The sequence below is a fragment of the Acomys minous genome (assembly GCF_964271855.1).
Source record: "Acomys minous genome assembly, chromosome: 5".
Lineage (NCBI taxonomy): Eukaryota > Metazoa > Chordata > Mammalia > Rodentia > Muridae > Acomys > Acomys minous.
This window is the reverse complement of record NC_140494.1, coordinates 108,986,400-108,998,750: the sequence shown is the minus strand read 5'-3', so window position 1 is coordinate 108,998,750 and position 12,351 is coordinate 108,986,400. Positions and strand designations below refer to the sequence as shown.

The window sequence follows — 12,351 nt, the reverse complement described above, 5'->3', positions numbered from 1 at the left end:
AGTCACTTTCTCCTATGTGGTTTTATTAGTAATAAAACCAATAAAAGTGGTCCCGCCTGACACGTGTGCTTATTGCCCAATTTAACATGCGCAGCTAAGTGGCATGCTTCATTGTTACTCTCCTTTCACTCCAGTTTCAAAGCCTTCATTATTATCCTAAGAGGAAGGCCAGGCAGTGCAGTGGTAATGTGCCTTCTAGGTTTAGCTCTCGCTGCTGCAGATCAATAGCCTGGCCCAGCAGCTCAGAGAAGGCCACCCAGAGGAAAGGACCCCTCCAAACACTGGAGAAGTAACTTGAACTTGGTAGGTGACTGAAAAACCTAAAATACAGCTTGAGTGGCTGGTGTACTACCCACCAAGGAGGACTGTTCAAGAGAAATGTGGCAGCATGTGCTTGGGGGATGGAGAAAAGATGTGGCAAGGGTTGGTGTATAGACAGGGAGACCAAGAAGGAGGCTATCACAGCTGTCTCTGTGGCAGCTCACGGTGGTGCAGGCTGGAGCAGCAACTGAGGAGGGATACCAATAGAATGATCTGAGGCATATTAAGAAGTTTGAATTTTTAAAATGTAACATTTTTATTGATTCATTGAGAACGTCATACTCACATACAATGTATTTCCATTATATTCCCCCTCAATTCCTCCTAGATCTACCCTCTTTTTACATACCTTTTATAGCCTACTGGACCCAGTTCGTGCTGCCCATATACTCATGAGTATGGGGCCATCCACACTGGAGAGTGGTCCTCCTACCAGGGCAAAAGAAAGTCCCCCTCCAACTCCTAACTCTTCTCTTCTAGACAAAGGTTGAGTCCATTCATCGGCCCCTGTCTCCAACTGCTGTCCAGCAAGCAGCAAAGCCATCAGGTGTCTACCTCCATGTCCCTTCTAGATCCAAAGAAAACCAACTCTCACTTCCTAACAGCCAACAACTGTCCATAACTCCCACCATCCTTAGTGATAGGAGCTAGTGAGCCTCTCCGTCATCCATGCTGAAATATTGACTGGCTTCATCTTGAGCAGATCTTGATCAGGCACCCACAGCTGCAGTGAATTAATGAACGCAGTGGTCCTGTCATGTCAGGAAGACATTGTTTCGCCCTAATCCTTCCTGAGATCTGTGTCAGGTTAGAGAATAGGCCACGATGTCCACTCATATACCAGACTCAGAATGGTGAAAGTTTATTGAACGCTGAACAAAGACTGACTGATCAGAGACATGGTTTAGATTCGGGAACCAAGACTGTGCTGTCAAGCCATTTTCAGAGAGAGTTTTTAAGGGGAGAAAACTATAACCAAGCGGGAAGAATCAATGTATTCCAGGTGCACTGTGCCTTGGTAGCTAAGCAAACTATTTTAAGTTGATTGGCTAGGATTTAGGGTAAGGGAAACCTGGGGCTTTTCCTGTTCCCCACCATCCTGTGAGAAAGGAACATAGCAGGGCATCTTGGTTTTGTTTAAGTAGAACATACATAATCTGCATAATGTCAGGCAGAACATTCAACACGTATTGAATTGTGAGTAAAAGGCTATTTTTATGTTAGGCAGAGCCTAAGAACCTGAACTAAATTTCATTTTATAATCAAAATGGAGAGTAAAGACAAAATGGCTTCAGTTATGCTACATACAAAAGCAGCAGGTGTCAGCAGAGGAGCTATAATTATGCCAAAAACGGAAGTAAATCTCAACAAGAGGAGCTACAGTTATACAAAGAGTTAGAGCAGGCCTCAACAGTCTGGACCTCACCATCCAGTCCCTCTTCCTTGATGTTCCCTGAGCCTTGGGTAGCAGGAGGTGTGATGTCAATGTTCCTTTTAGGGCTAAGCACTCCACAGACACTTACTTATTCTCTGTACTTTGACCCCTTGTAAGCTTCTGTATCCATTTGCGTCCACTACACAAAGAAGTTTCCCAAGAGGTTAATTTCTGTGACTCAATGACTGGTCTGAGAAGGCAGCTGAAGCAAGTAGGGGATGGACAGCCACAGGCTTCCACCCCAGACCCTGTGGGACAACAGCTCACCTCTCTCCTCCAGGCTTTGATTAGGCCAGACAACTCTCAAGGCTGTCTTACAGAACTGAGGGACCCTTCCTACTCCCTAGTCCCCCCTGGATTGGATTTCAGTATCTCTTCCAGGTCTGACTGGGGCTGACAAGGGAAAGGGGGAGTGTAGGAGGAGAGAGGAAAGCACAGCACCCTGATACTGAGGTGTGCTTTTATTACTACGCTAATGCTCCCCTAATTAATACCAGGAGGCTGTGACTGCCATTTCACTATTTTCACTCTGCTGATTTGCCCCTTGGGACAAAAGGAAATTGGAATTAAGAGGAGACAATGGAATTGCTGGCAGGATTATTAGCTTCAATGACGCTAATGAAAAGAGTGGGAGGGAGAAGGAGGGGAGAGCCTCGGGGGCTCTGTGACTCAGGCTGGGAACTGCCTGAGGAGCTGAGTGGGAGACGGCCAGAACGCAAAGACTGTGCCCTTCTGGCCTCCAAGATCCTGTCAAGCACCAAGGGCAGAGGAGGCTCTACGGGAGGCCTCATCCCAATGGAGGACAGAGTTGGGAGTTAGAGGGGGATTTTCTCAAGAAAAAAATAGCACAGATGATTACGGAGAAGTCCTTGAGCCCCTGAAGCCCTAGAGAGGCAGCACAGGTTTTGGGCATCACCAGTTGCCTTGTGGCCTGACCCGGAGTTCAGTAACCTGACCCAATAAGGACAAATAAAGGGCTTGTATGTCTCCAACATGGGCCCAATTGAAATGCCAACTACTCTCCAGGAGCCAGCAAAGTCCTGATTAGATCTGCATCCCCACCTACCCAACCACAGCTCAGGTTCCCAAACCTTAGAAGATTCAAACTGGACAGAAATCCTAAATATTTAGAGCCCAAGACAAAGAGAAGCCGCATTCAGAACAAGACACATCTGCCAGTGTACACCCTGCACATGTGTATACACAGGCTCCTACATGCTCCTTGAGCATGCACAGCCAACGCACCCACATGTACACATGCAGCCAAACTTGAAAGCATACAGGTGCACACACATACACACACTGGCATACTCACCCAACCTGCCTTGGGTTCACTAAAGTGAGCAATACTGTCCTCTTTGCAAATCCATTCATAGGCCAGCCCTCATCCTAGCCCTCTTTCTACAGGCCCAGTCCCCTAGCTCATGTCCACTCTTCCCTGCTTCCTATATCACTGACCACTTCCCAGATAGGTAAGGGTAAAAGATCCCTCCAGTGGAATTGCCAGAACAGTAGGTTCTGCTCTATACAGCTATGCTCCCGTTTGCCCCCTACAGTAGATGCAAGATGAGGAGTTCAGAAAACACAATGCAGTTTCATTTCCAGGGTGCATTTTTTTTTCTCCTTCTATGTAGCTCATGAGTCACTAGATTAGCACCTTTCCAATTACTGGGAGGCAAAAAGCCTATTATCATAGAAACCCTCCCGCGAAATGACGGCTCTGTTCTTTTTGACGGCAGCAGCCAGTCCCACGGAGCTGCAGAGCTCAGCAAGCTGGGAGCCCAGTGTTCCAAGGAGCTTCATGTCCTTGTTGCAAAAGTGAACTTTAAAGAACTCTCCTCACAGCTTCGGCAGAACCTCACATGCTCGGGGAGACATTCCAGGTCAACCTAAGTAGGGTGTCTGAGCGATCCAGGATGCATATCCTTGCGCCCAAACACCTCATCTATTGGTGCTTTGGATTCCCCTTATTGGGGCCATGGTATAGGAGGTTCTGCCCAAGATAAAGGAGAAATGTGTTCAAGGAATAGTCACTAGAGGTCCCCTCAAAGGGCCTTTGGAAAGATAATTAGAAAAGACCTCTCACTGAACCTAGAGCCTACCCATCTGTCTAGACGAGCAGGCCAGTAAGCACTGTGGATCCTCCAATCTTGGGTCTCTTGATTGCTATGATTACAAGTGTGCACCAACATGCCCCACTTTTTTTGCATGAGTTCTGCGTCTTCATGACTGAGTAGCAAGTAATTTACTGACTGACTCATTCTCCTAGACCCCAGAGAATTAATATTAAAATGTGTGCATGCGTGTGTGCATGTGTGAGTGTGTGTGTGTGTGTGTGTGTGTGTGTGTGTGTGTGTGTGTGTGAGTGTGCATTGGTCATGGACAGAACATGAAGGAATCAAGTTGGTACTGACTAGAGAGCTTTCTCCCTGCTGCCTAGCTTTTGTAGTATCAAAGGGTTCTATGCAGGCTGCTGAGAGGAAAAGGCATCAGCAGTCTTATCCAGCTGTGAACCTGTGGACTTCAATAATGACTGGCATGGCAAGATACGGCCATGGATGCACAGATGTTATAGGTGTAACCAATCACTTTCCATTTGGATTTAAGGTCCACTACCCAGGAGGAAACATGTGGCTGGTACTGTAAATTAAGCATGAACCCATGATCACAGAGCTCACAGACTCCAAGAGCAAACCCACTACCATTACTCTGCGAAATTGTCATAGTATCCACCTGCCTTCTGAGATCATCTCTATTTACAGATCAGTGCAACTCTCGGACCCCCATCAGGGAAGTTGCTTTACAAAATGGGTGGTGATCAACTCCGAACCCCACAACTGATCAAAGCATAGAAAATAAATGTCTGATCAAGTGATCAACCACAAATGGGACATCTATATCTCCCTCCCTAAGATGCAGGGAGCAGTTTGGAAGAAGTGGCGGAAAGACTATAAGAGTCTGAGGTCTGGGAAGACCGGAGCAAACGTGTCTTCTGGGCTTGACAGGACCAGGGCACTCACAAACTCACAGCAGCTGTGTTCAACTGCACAAGAGCAAAGCAATCAGAAAGTATGATGGGGTAAGAAAGGGCTCACAGGCACCTCCCTTTGAGGAGCTATTGACAGTTGATGGTTTCTGGCAGAAAAAGAGTCAATTTTCTTTACGGCTGTGGCTCCTGGTAGGTTGACCCCACATCAGTGGATGGCCACACCCAGGAGTGTATGGGCACTACAAATCAAAAACGGCAAGTTTCTTTTTCTTAAGACACAAAGTTGGGGAGCAGAAAGAACTGGAGGTAGACCTGGGAAGAGTCAGGGAAAGGAGTGGGAGGATGAATGTGAACAAAATATATTGTGTGAAATTCTCAAAGCACTAATGCAAATATTGGTAAATGTGCAGCATGTGTGTGCACCTTTGCATGCGTACAGTGCAAAGGGAAGAACCCGGAGCATCCTCACTCCTGCTGGAAAAATGCTTCACCGCTGAGCTCCACCTACTAACCCTGCCTTTCACATCATATTTAAGCACTGAAACTCCTCCTCATAACAGAAACAAAGCAATAGCTCCAGGATACACCGGTGACCACAGCTTTCAGCAATCTTTAGAGCCAGTTTTCTCTCAAGCAAGAAGGTCATTTATCATCAGGAGCCATCACATCTTCTTTATGCTTAATTCGAATCTGACATGGCAACAGCGCCTGCCACATCTATTGTTTGGGTTGTATTTCTATAAGATCGATCTTCTCCAGCTCAGTGGATGTCAATGGCATAATCGGAACCCGTCGCATTATTTAATTAGTTGGAACATTTAATACTCCCCCAACGTTTCCTTTGAAGCCATTTGTACATTAGTGCAACTCTACCAAGGAATAAAAGATCTCTATAAATATTGCAGTAAAATCTTAATTACACTTCAACTGCTCGGCAGATTTATTTGCACTTGTCGGGAAGGTCTCTTATCCTGGAATGCCTATCTAAACTTCTCAGCTCCTTCTTAAACCATCAATTAGCCAAATAACCATTTTGCATCTTGACAGGCTTTGTAACTGCTGGGGAATCGGACAGTGCCCAGGGACGGGCCTAGTGAGTGGGTTTCAAAGTCCATTTCTGGTAAATCGAGGTGCCTTGTCTTGCCACCACACTTGCTGTGAATTACTCACAATAGTAACTAACAGCATGTCGTAACTATGGCCTGAGAATGCACAGCTGAACGGAAATCCTGCTCCGTGCTCCCTATGCATTATCTAATTGATTTCTTGTATCAACATGTTAAAAATGAATAATTAATAAATGACAGATCTGGAACTCCAGGAAATCTGGAACTCCAGGCTTGTCCTGTTCCATCATTTATTTGTTCCACCAGTGACCTTCTGTACTGCCTGCCAATCTTTACCACCAAGCAGGCCCACAGACGATGGCCTTCACATCCAACCATGAGGGTGACTGACCTTTGCATCAAACCGCACTCCTTTCTGAAGGTTCAGTCCCCAGTAGTTTCTGCAGCCTTTGTCATCTGTACAAGATGCTTGCGTAGGGGGACCTCACCCAGTGAGATCATGGAGTCTGCTTCTGAGTCCCATCTCTCACCAACCATCCTCATCACTCTGATGCTATTTCCCTGCTGTGGACCACAGAGCTCCGTGTTAAAGTTGGAATAGACCTTAAGCACTGTGTAAGCTTAATATCTTCATTTGACATGGGAGGGAAGATATATTTTGGCTCATGGCTGCAGACTCCCATTGTGTGGCCCTATTGCTTTTTAGGTGCCTGATGGTACAGTCCTTTATGGCAAGACACATGACAAAGAAGCTCTGCCCCTCAAGGCATACAGGGAGCAAAGACAGAGACAGGAAAGACTAAGGTCTCAATAGCTCCTTCAATACCATACTCACAATGACGTCATTTCCTCTCACTAGGCCCCACCTGCTGAAGGTTCTTCTCTCTCCCAACAGCTCCACAGGCTGGTGACCAAGCCCTTAGTTTATGGTCTTGGGAAGTTGGACCAGTTAGAGTGCGTTTTGTCTAAGATCATACAGCTAGTGAAAGACAGAGTACAAGCTACTTTCTGGAGTGATCACTCTACTGAATAAATCCCCACTGTACCCTCCAGGCCTTAATCCAGGGCACCTTTCTTTCTACTGTATCTTCTACAATTAATTACTCATGTGACCTCTTATTAAGTCCAGAAGGATCATCTAGGTATAAGATTCTATGGCTTTGACTAAATTTTTGGTTCTTATTTATTTTGAGCCTCTGTGGGGAAAAAAAGTTACATTTTCCCTGATGTCCTTCAATGGAGATTTGAAGGGCTCCCTTCACGAGATCAAACCTCTACTACCCAACACTCTCCAGATAGACGCTGTTCTAATGCAGGACACACACACACACACACACACACACACACACACACACACACACCCCTCCCACCTAGAATCCTCTTGTGACCTTCTTCCATGGGTTTTCTGTTTTCGTGGTGCCTTTTTAGGATACAGTATCCTAAATTACAATTGGCCTCACTGTCTGGAAGAAAGCTTGCTTCTAATTTCACACACTCTTTCTGCCCTCAGCCTCCCAAGCTCAGAACTAGCCTCCCCAGGCAAGCTCACACTACACACTGAGAAGTCACAGAATTTGGCAGGGACAATTCCCATGGGTAATCAGGTTTTTCCAGCCCCACCCAAAGGTGAAGTCTTTTCGTGCCCAATTACCTTGGTCAAAATGTGGCACTCATTTGCCTAAGTTAGGGCCTAGGCATTTTGGACCCAAATATTCTCATCTGTGCGAGTAAGAAAATGGTTTCCCTTCTTCCTTCAAAACCAACTTTGTAGCTTTGATCACGTGACCCTCAGACTCTCTGCTACTTCATAGACGTCTGGACTGCTTCCACTCTGGCTTATCATGGATAGTGCCGCCGTAAACACTGACGTGTCAGTGTGCACAGGAGGGCACAATGACAGAGTTGTGTTGTGCAGCTCTGAGACAGGCAGAGCAGACTGGCAGGCAGCTGAGAGCGGTGAAGAGGTTGCTGGGCTCTATATAGGGGAGACTAGAGGAAGCAACTTTTGAGCTGATTTCAAAGCCTTGTTGGCTAGAGAGGGAAGAGTAGGAGGGCAGTGGCAAGGAGAAAGTATTCTAAACAGGTGAGGAAATTCTGCCTCCCTGTGCAGCTTAAGAACTGGCCTGGACCATAAAAAAAAAAAACCACAACAACCCAACACTCAGGGAGGCAGAGGCAGAGGCAGAGGCAGGTGGATCTCTGTGAGTTCCAGGCCAGCCTGGTCCACAAAGTGAGTCCAGGACAGCCAGTGCTATTACACACACAAAAAATCCTCTGTCTCAGAGAGAGAGAGAGAGAGAAAGAGACAGAAACAGAGACAGAGACAGAGAGAACAACAGAAGAGTGGAAATGCATCTCTGGTGGACAGATTTTTGTGCTTCACACAAGCTCATTAGACTTATTCCAAAATGGAGCTTCCTAGGGTAAGTGCCCAGGGCCTCAAGTTAGATAGATATAGTTCCTCCACATGCTGTTAACATGAGCCTCAACTTCCCCAACAGAAACTGCAGTTTATAATAGAGATCAACCCAGTAGTTATTTACCGCTTAATAAGGTATATCTACTCTGAGATGCTGAAACACAGGGTGCTCGAGGCATGCATGGGTGCATGTGTTCATGCACGCTAGCCAAGTGAGAGAGGAGTGGGGAGGGGTTGAGACAGGTAGCCCAGGCTGACCTCAAACCTGTTGTGTAGCTGGAGATGAGCTAAATTCCTGATTGTCCTGCCTCAGCCTACCGAGTGCTGGGATTACAGGTATATGGTACATGTATATACATATAAATATGTATACATATATGCTACATATATATACATGTAGCATGCACCTGTATATACCTATAGCACATACACATATATGTATGCTATAGTTATATATAGCATGAAGGTATATTTTAAAAAATAATTGGGCCATACCTGCAATCTTAATATTCAGGACACTTTAGCAGGAAGATTGCCAGAAGTTTGAACCCACCCTGGGCTGCATAGAAATGTTTAAGCCAGCCTGGGCTTAGAAAGCAAGTCCCTTGTTTTAAAAACAACAACAAACAGCAAGGGCCCTCCAGCACCCACTCATGGCTGGCCCAGGGCACCATTTCCTCATCCTCTGATCTACTCTTCCTGACATTTTCAAGATGTTCTTTTAGACAAGTCCACCCTGAGAATCCTGCTGCTGAAAAACACAGGCTTGAATGTTCATGTTGTTAAAAATATAATGTCAGTTTTACATATGTATAACTTATAAGAGGACACATAGGGAAAAGAGAGCATTGAGTGATAATATTAACACAGAAATGGGCAGGTATCACAGAAATGCCTACTGTACATAAATATATACTCTCAAGTTTGGACGCTTTACTCCAATAATAGGCAAGAATAACATGAATAATGGGTGTGCTTTTATAAAATCATTCTAGTCTAATTATGTAGAAATTAAAACAGTGACATATAATAAACACCTGCTAAATGCGGGGTGGGGGTAGAGAAAAATAAGAAACTCATGCAGGTCTGTCACAGGAAACAGATGGCCTCGGTTCAGCAGTGCAGCCACGCAGCCAATCCACAGAAGGCCATAGAACCTTCAGAGGTGCGCAGGCCAGGTGGAGGAAAGTGACTTCTTCCCTTGCCAGGCTGCACAAGTCTCCCATGCCCAGCACTACAGAGCTTGAGCTAAGTAGGAGCTCCCACCCACACCCAGAGCTCCAGACTCTGACCTCTGACCTGTGCATGGGGGTGGAGGTGCCTGGGGACAGGGCATTTCCAGTCTTCCGCTGTGATCACAGCTAATTGAGTTTCTGCTGATGCCAAAATTGACTCCTGATTGAATTCAGAACTTTTGTTTAAGTAATTATCATTCACTGCTGCTTCCCTTAGACCAAGGTTAACGGTTTCCTTCTCCCGCCTGAGATTCCCTACTTGAACTCTTCCCGAGCCTTGAACTCTTCTAAGAGGAGACCTGCATCCAGAGAGTTGCCTGGTGCGGGTTCCAAAGATGAGGCAATATGCCAAATACTCAGGAAAGTAAAAATGCATTCCGGGTTGGAAGAATGCAGCCTGGAGATGTAAAGATCCCTGGGGGGTGGGGGATGGGGAAATGGAGCAATGGGCAAACCACCAAGCGCGCAAGTGTGAGGAAGCCAGTTCAAAACTCCAGACTCACTTAAATGCTGCATATGGTAGCAAGAATGTCCTCTGCAATCCCAGCTCTCTACAGGAAGATGGGTCACAGAGTCTGGAAAGTCATCAGAAGCTTGCAGGCCAGCTAGCCTGGCATCTGCACCAGCAAACTAGAGCCTCACTCTGCCCCAAACAAGGCGGAAGATAATGACAGGTACCTGGGGTTGTTCTCTGGCCTGCGTGTGTGCACACACACTTAAAAAATAAGTTTACCTTTAATCCCAGCACTTGGGAGGCAGAGGCAGGTGGATCGCTGTGAGTTCAAGGCCAGCCTGGTCTACAAAGGGAATCCAAAACAGCCAAGGCTAACACAGAGAGACCCTCTCTTGAAAAAAATAATAAGTTTACGATACAATGATTAAAAATAAATAAATAATAGCCTGAGGTTCCCGGAAGTCAAAGTAACTGGAAAACGAGGCCTTTGACTGAAGAAGAGATTCAGGTAATGTTTGAGAAGATTGCAAAATGCATTATGGAGAATCTATAGCGCCTGGTGGACAGGCCAGTCGGCACCCACTGTTTCTCGCTACACAACAACTGAGTGTATTATGTGACTGAGACAATGCTGAAGCTGGCTGCCAACATTTCCAGGCATAAGCTAGCATCACTGGGGATGTGTTTTGGAGAGTTTACCAAGACCCACAAGTTCCCGCTACACAATACAGCTCGCAATTACCTTGCACCTTATGCCAAGTATAGAGTGTGGATAAAGCCTGGATCAGAGCAGTCCTTCCTGGGTGGAAACCATGTGTTGAAATCTGGTCTGGGTCAAATCACTAGAAACACTTCTCAGTACCAGGGAGTAGTGGTTTATTACATGGCAGACTTTCCACTCAGTTTTGGGATAGCTGCAAAGTCTACCCAAGACTGCAGAAAAGTGGACCCCAAGGCAATTGTGGTGTTTCATCACGCAGACACTAGGCATATGTCCCGCATGAAGAGACATTGACTTAGATGGCCATCCCAAGAACAGATTGCTGTGTGAGAGGACTTAGCTTTGTTTCCTGTGTGTGCAGACATCATCGTGTTAAGTTTGGATAACCCTGAGATGTGCCTCTTGGATTCTTACTCAACAGAAATGGCCCCAAAACAAGGTTTCAGGCCCTATAGAGGCAAAGCAGGTGGATCACAAGTGTAAGGCCCTCTCAGACTACTTGGCAAGTTCAAGGCTATCCTGGGCTACAGAGTTAAGTAAATAGAGATTCTATTCTGTGTCTGCATCATCTTTATTTGAATCAGAAGACTAGTTCTGAGAAACGGGTTTGAGTTACTGCACTGAGGACAGTAATTTATTCTTATGTGGGATAACACTGTTTTCTAGGCTTCTGATAGTATAATAGACTTTTTATTGTTTATTAATATCATTAAAGATAGAAACAGACATGTAAAGATAGTAGGCCACGCCTGTGGTTTTACAGATGAAATTTAATTTAAAAAATAGATGCAACTCAATAAAAAATAATAAAAATGATAGCTTAAATAAAAACAAGCAAAAGTGCAAATAAACGGCTGTATGTGCTCACATTTATATGTGTATGTTCTCATCTTTTTTCTATTATTTACAACTTTCTAAGAAGACTGTGGAGTTCTTTTTGTTTCTTTTGAGACAGGGTTTCTCTGTGTAGCCTTGGCTGTCCTGGGCTCACTTTGTAGACCAGACATCATGGTGAACTTTATAATTTAGTCCGTAGCTGATGGTGTACAGGCAAATTTATAACAAGTAGCTTTCCAGGAAATAAAATGCAAACATACATACATTTGTTGTAAATTTTACCGATAAAAATGAGGTATGATAATTTACCAGTAATCCTAAACCATACCCTACTACCATTTCAGCATTATATACTTTTTTTTATATTTGTCACATTCTTGCGTCCCTAGCCAGTGACTGCCTGTGATGAAGGTGTGCAGTTTCTACCTGTTTGTATACATTGCCATTGCCATTGCCATTGCCAACAAATAAGATGAAAGCAAAGCTATAAAGCTATGAAATATGACATTTCTTGTTTGTTGACTTCATGTTAGATCTCATTGCTGACTCAAACATCAGTTTTCCATAGCAGCAACTATTTCTAAAGTTTTGTATTATTTAAAATATACCAGGTGCTGGAAAATAGTGTAGTCAGTGAAATGCTTTCCTTGCAAGCACTAGGATCTGGGTTTCAGCTCCAGAACCCATGTAAATAAATATACAAATAGCAAGGCATGGTTGCACATCCTGTGATCCCTGCACTGGGAAGGTAGGGGTGGATGAATTCTTGGGACAAGCTCCAGTCAGCTTAAACAACTAGGCAAGTTCCAGGTCACCTGTCTCAAAATAAGGCAGGCTACACTTGAGGAATGACACCCGGGGTTGTCTTCTGTC

The 12,351-nt window shown here is 45.1% G+C and overlaps 1 pseudogene across 1 annotated transcript; it reads left to right on the top strand.

Annotated features, from left to right (window-relative positions):
- The first annotated feature begins 3,467 nt into the window (after positions 1 to 3,467).
- Positions 3,468 to 11,058, top strand: LOC311597515 (60S ribosome subunit biogenesis protein NIP7 homolog; annotated as a pseudogene). Its single transcript has 3 exons — positions 3,468 to 3,574; positions 10,404 to 10,688; positions 10,824 to 11,058. The product of its transcript is annotated as a 60S ribosome subunit biogenesis protein NIP7 homolog (transcript).
- The last annotated feature ends 1,293 nt before the right edge of the window (positions 11,059 to 12,351 follow it).